The sequence below is a fragment of the Chinchilla lanigera genome, unplaced genomic scaffold, assembly GCF_000276665.1.
Source record: "Chinchilla lanigera isolate Chin_1 unplaced genomic scaffold, ChiLan1.0 scaffold00063, whole genome shotgun sequence".
Classification (NCBI taxonomy): Eukaryota; Metazoa; Chordata; class Mammalia; order Rodentia; family Chinchillidae; genus Chinchilla; species Chinchilla lanigera.
The window spans coordinates 12,549,698-12,555,485 of record NW_004955464.1 but is presented as its reverse complement, the minus strand read 5'-3'; positions in this window follow the sequence as shown (position 1 = coordinate 12,555,485).

The following is a 5,788-nucleotide window of genomic DNA, read 5'->3' as shown; positions in this document are numbered from 1 at the left end:
AGACCCTGTCTCAAAAAGACAAAAAAAAAAAGTTAATTTTAAATTAGCCTTTAGGCTGGGCGTGGTGGTGCACGCCTGTAATCCCAGCACTCAGGAGGCTGAGGCAGGAGAATCATTGCAAGTTTAAGGCCAGCCTGGGCTACAAGATGAGTTCAAGACTAGCCTGAACTGGGTAGCCAGACCCTGTCTCAAAAAACAAAACAAAACAAAACAAAACAAAAATAAATTAGCCTTTAGATCGGGGATGTAACTCAGTAGCACAAGTGCCTGCCTAGCTACAAGGTCCTGAGTTCAATTTCTGACACCAAACTAAACAACAACAACAACAAAAACAAACAAACAAAAAATTTAAGTTAGCCTTTACATAGTATCTGTCAGGTTACTCAAGAGTGGACTGAAGCAAAAACTGATTTATCAATGAGGTTAAAAGACAAACTATTTGCACTTGTTTGAACTTTAGAGATATGGTATCCAATAGTGTTGTTTCTATAAGAATGAAATCTTTAGAATTTGTAGATTTATACTATCAGAAGAAAAACACAGCCCAAATTTATGGAGGTATAGTATCTTTAATATTTTTAGGAAATAAGAAGTGAAGAGCTGGGGCAAAAAGAACAGGCCTGAAAAAAAAAAACAGGCCTGGGATGAAAAGGTATTATAAACTTGGGTATGCCTGGAAGCTGAAATTTCTTCAAAATTATAATTTCTTAACTCCTTTCAACCACTTATCTTATTTCTTGTCTTACCTCAAACTGAGGAAGGAAAAGGAGGAGGACATGATATCAAACTTGATTTATTCATTCAGTACTTAATGAGTGTCAACAAAGTGTTGGGCACTTTATATGGTGGCTGTATAGGAGAGAATAAAACAAAGTTCCTGCTTCAGTGGGATCACATTCTAGATGGGGAGGCAGAAAATAAACTAATAAATATACAAACTTATGATGTCAGGGATGACCAATGCAGTGAAAAATAAAGAAAGACAAAAAAGGATATCTATCTATCTATCTATCTATCTATCTATATAGATAGATATATAGGAGAAGAGGATGCTGCTCTACGCATATGGTTGGGGAATGCCTTTCTAAGAAGTTACTATTTGCACAGAGGCCAGAATGAAGAGGGCGTGTAGAGAATACTAGGCAGATGGCAGATAGAGGCACAGGTTCTGCGGTGATATAAGGATGAAGTCAGGATAATTAGTGTGTTCATTACTTCAAATACCATTTCTTGGTCTTGGAATCTTCTAGTTACTTTTTGTTTTGTTTGAGACAGAGTTTCACTGTGTAGTTCAGGCTGTTCTTGAACGCATAGCAATCCTCCTGCCTCAGGCCCCAGGTACTGTGATTACAGGTGTGCACCACCACACCTGTCTCTTCTAGTTATTTTGAAATATGCAATACATTATTGTTAACTATATTCATCATACTGCCTTACAAAACATTGAAATTTAATTCTCTCTGACTACTTTTGTACCTTTTGTATACTAGGGAATCTGTTTTTGTTTGTTTGTCTTTTTGAGACAGGGTTTCACTATGCAGTTCAGGCTGGTCTCCAGCTCTCTCTGTAGTCCTGACTGGCCTTCAATTCATGGTGATCCTTCTGCCTCAGCCTCCCAAGTGCTGGAATTATAGACATTGCCACCATGCCTGGCCTTTTGTACCTTTTAAACTGACATGAGTTTTGAAGATTCATTTTTCTTTATTTTCTAATCACAAGTATATTCATTATCTCTAAAGTATTGCAAATTGCTTGGTAAACTTCTGGGACTAAGTATCATAGTCAACCTCAAAAGCTTAATGTCTGGCTTCCATTAGCAAATGAATTCTTCTGACTCCCAGTGGACAATTTAGAGATTAGAATACTTGTTTTTTTTGTTGTTGTTTTGTTTTGTTTGTTTGTTTTTTTGTACCAGGAATTGAACTCATAACTTCATGCTTGCCAGGAAGGCACTGTGCCACTGAGCTATATCCCCAGCCCCAAGATTAGAACACTTGTAATACAAAGTAGGGAAAATAGATTTTCCTATTTCATACCAGTTGGCCATTCATTTCCCTGGGGGTTGCTGTCATTTAACCTTTCAGATATTGCTGGTTGAAGAAGCTAATGTCAGAAAGTACAGATGAGCCATTATCAACCAAAACCTGTGAACAGGGGGGTGGTTTGCTAGGTTAAGAGCTTAGTAAACATCTTTACAGGTCAGTCATTTGGTATGCTCAGTTACCACTTTCAGCTGTCACAAAATTCTGTCATTAATATCATTAATATCTTCCCATATCCCAGGTCTTACATATTCAGATCATATTAGGTTTCTTTTTTTAATTTAAAAAATTTTCATTAGTACATGTTTGCAGTACATAATGATTACATTCGTCATGGGGAGTTGTTACATTACATAACACATCTTTATTCCTTTTCCTTTTTTTTTGTTTGAGACAGAGTCTCACTGTGTAGTGCAGGCTGGCCTTGAACTCCTGTGGAGCCCAGACTGGCCTCAAACTCACAGTAATCTTCCTGCCTCAGCCTCCCAAGTGCTGGTATTACAGGTGTGCACCACCATACCCGGCCTTAATTCTTTTTGCTTTGAAATCCCTATCGTTCCCTCCCTTTTTTCTCCCTCCATATTTTGGTTCCTTTTCCATTTGCAAAAGATTTATCCCTCTGTTTCCTATTATCTTTTTTTTTTAGCTTTTTTGTTTTGTTTTGTTTTTGTTTTTTCTCTGGTACCGGGAACCAAACTTACGACCTTGCGCTTGCCAGGCAGGCGCTTTGCAGCTGAGCTAAATCCCCAGCCCCTCCTATTATCTTTTTGTTTCATTTTGTTTTGTTTTGTTTGAGACAGGGTCTTGGTATAACAGGCTAGCCTCAACCTCATGGTGATCTTCCTACCTCAGCCTCCTCAGTGCTGGGATTATAGGTGTGTACCACCAGGCCCAGCCTCCTATTATCTTTGATTGTGCTCTTTAAATTATTTACACTTTAGATTTCTCATATAAGAGAAATAACATGATATTAAACTTATGTGTGTGATTTATTTCACTTAGCATTATTATTTCAAAGTGCATTCATTTTCCTACAAATGGAGGCTGGGGGTTTAGCTCAGCAGCACAGTGCCTGCCCAGCAAGCACAAGGTCGTGAGTTCGATCCCTGGTCGAAAGAAAAAAAACAAACAAACAACATTTTCCTACAAATGACTCAAATGTATTCTTCTGTATGGCAGAACAGTACTCCACTGTGTATAAGGATCATCTTTTCTTTTTTTTTTATTATTATTTTAAAGAGTAAAAGAAGGATAACATAGTAATGGGAGGGCTTAACAAATTACAGACAAAGTGGTAGGAAATTATCAATAGTTGCTGTTTTACATATTGTTATCTACAAGATAGTTTCTCAGGAAAACAAATAGACAAATAATAGTGAATTACAGATAAAAGTGGTAGATTATCAATGGTTGTTGTACTATACTTTGGTATCTTCAAAGTGGTTTCTAAAGAAAATAAATAGAGCTATACATGAGTGACCAATTGAATATTCATTGACTATTCTCAATATTTGTTATAGGAAACACATAGTAATAAACACATCCATTTATGAAATAGGATAGGAAGAATACAAACATTACAGAGTTATGGACAGATTAATAGGAAAATATCAATGGCTGCTGTAATACATGGTGGTATCTTCAAAGTGGTTTCTCAGGAAGACAGAGGTATGCAAGAATGATCTAACAAGTAGTTACAGCCTAAGGGTTGTGAAAAAATAGCGTATGACCTTCTCACCAGTGACTCCTTTCACTGAGGTGTGACAGCTGGAAGGAAGGCCAGGATTGAAAAGAAGGACTGAGAGACTTGCACCTGTGTCTAGCAACAGGCTGTTTTCTTTTTCTTCTATAGTCATGATTACCCAGGGCTCCTCTGTGGAGATGACAGTCTGGCCAGAGGGAGAAGGCAGAGCATACCCCAGGCCCCCTCATTCCTGTTGGACTAACTGATAGGATGGGTCTGAGCTCTGGGGCCTCTGCTTCAGAGGGCAGACTGATCTCCAGTGGTCATCTTTGCAGTTAGGGCATGGCCCGGGGGCGCTTCTCAGGGCGGTTCCTCCTGAGGCAGCCTGGCTTTTAACAGTGGTATCAGATGAATGTAGTTGTCGAGTACTTCTTGGGGCCCCGAGAATCAGACGTCAGGTCTGTTTCTCTTAGTGCTGCAGCAAAAGCAGCTGCTTACATGCTCTTCTTTCAAGGAGCACTGTCCCAGTGGTCCTCCACAGGTCACTGTGAGTTCAAGGCCAGCCTGGGCTACAAGGTGAGTTCAAGGCCAGCCAGAACTGCATAGCAGAAGTGTCTCAGAAAGACCAAAAAAAAGTGAAAGTGTTCCTTTTCCCTGCAGTCTTCCCAGCATTTTTTATTATTTCACTTCTTGATGATAGCCATTCTTTCTGGAGTAAGATGGATGATTAGTATTGTTTTAATTTGCATTTCTCTAATGGTCAGAGATGTTGAAGAGTTTGTCATGTATTTATTGCCTATTTATATTTCTTCTGAGAAGTGTTTATTCATGTCAGTTACCCAATTTTTGACTGGGTCTTTTATTTTGGGAGTGATGTCTACCATCTTTTTGCCTCAATCCAATTCTCAATTATTTTCACTTTTATTTTTGTGGTAATTGCTTTGTGCTTCCTAGAAGTCCCCTCCACATCACCACTCTTTTTCCTTGTGCTTTCAGACATCCTGAACTCTGCTACTGTATACTGTTGCACGGTACAATAAGAAGCACACAGCAGCACAACTGTGACAGTGTCCGGCAGACATGTAAGCTACTAACAGTATTCATAGTGAGAGGTCCATTTGTATCTATGAACGTTTGCAACTTGGACATTCATAAGTCAGGGACTTACTGTACTAGCTTTGACTTTGCATTGTTCTTGTTCTTTTAGGACCTTGATATGTGTTGTTAGGTTATTTATTTGGGCTTATTATCTTTTTCTGATGTGTGCACTTATAGTTATAAACTTCTCTCTTAGGACTGATTTCATTGTATCCTATAGGGTCTGATATGTTGTGCTGGTGTTATTATTTGATTTTAAGAACTAATTTTTTCCTTGATTCTTCTGTAAATATTGATTATTTGATTGTATTGCTCATTATATTATATTATTTTTTTGTGTGTGTATGTCTTTTTGAGACAGAGTCTCACTATGCAGTTAAGGCTGGCCTTGAGCTCACTTTGTAGCCCAGGCTGGTCTCAAACTTGCAACAATCCTCCTGCCTCAGCCTCCTGAGCACTGGGATTACAGGCATGCACCACCAGTCCCGGATTGAGTGTATTGTTGAATCTCCAAGTTGTATAATTTCTGTAGCTTCTTTTGCCATTGATTTCTAGTTTCATTGGACTATGATCTGATGATATATGTGTGATAATTTTGATGCTTTTGTATTTATTGAAAGATGCTTTATGGAGTAGTATGTGGTCTATTCTGGAGAAAGTTCTGTGTGCTACTGATACAAATATGTCTTCTGTTGTAGGGTGGAACACTCTGTAGATATCAATTAAGTGCATTTGTTTGAAGATGTGGTTCAACTCTGAAAATTCCTTGTTGATTTTTTGTCTATCTGATCTATCTATATAGGTAGTAGTGTATTGATGTCCCCCACTATATTTATGTTGATGTTTATCTGATTGTTTATGTCCAGTAGTGTTTGTTTTATGAAATTTGGGTGTGCCAGTGTTCAGAGCATATATATTTATAATTGTTATCTCTTTCTGTGGAATTGTTCCCTTAACCAGTATA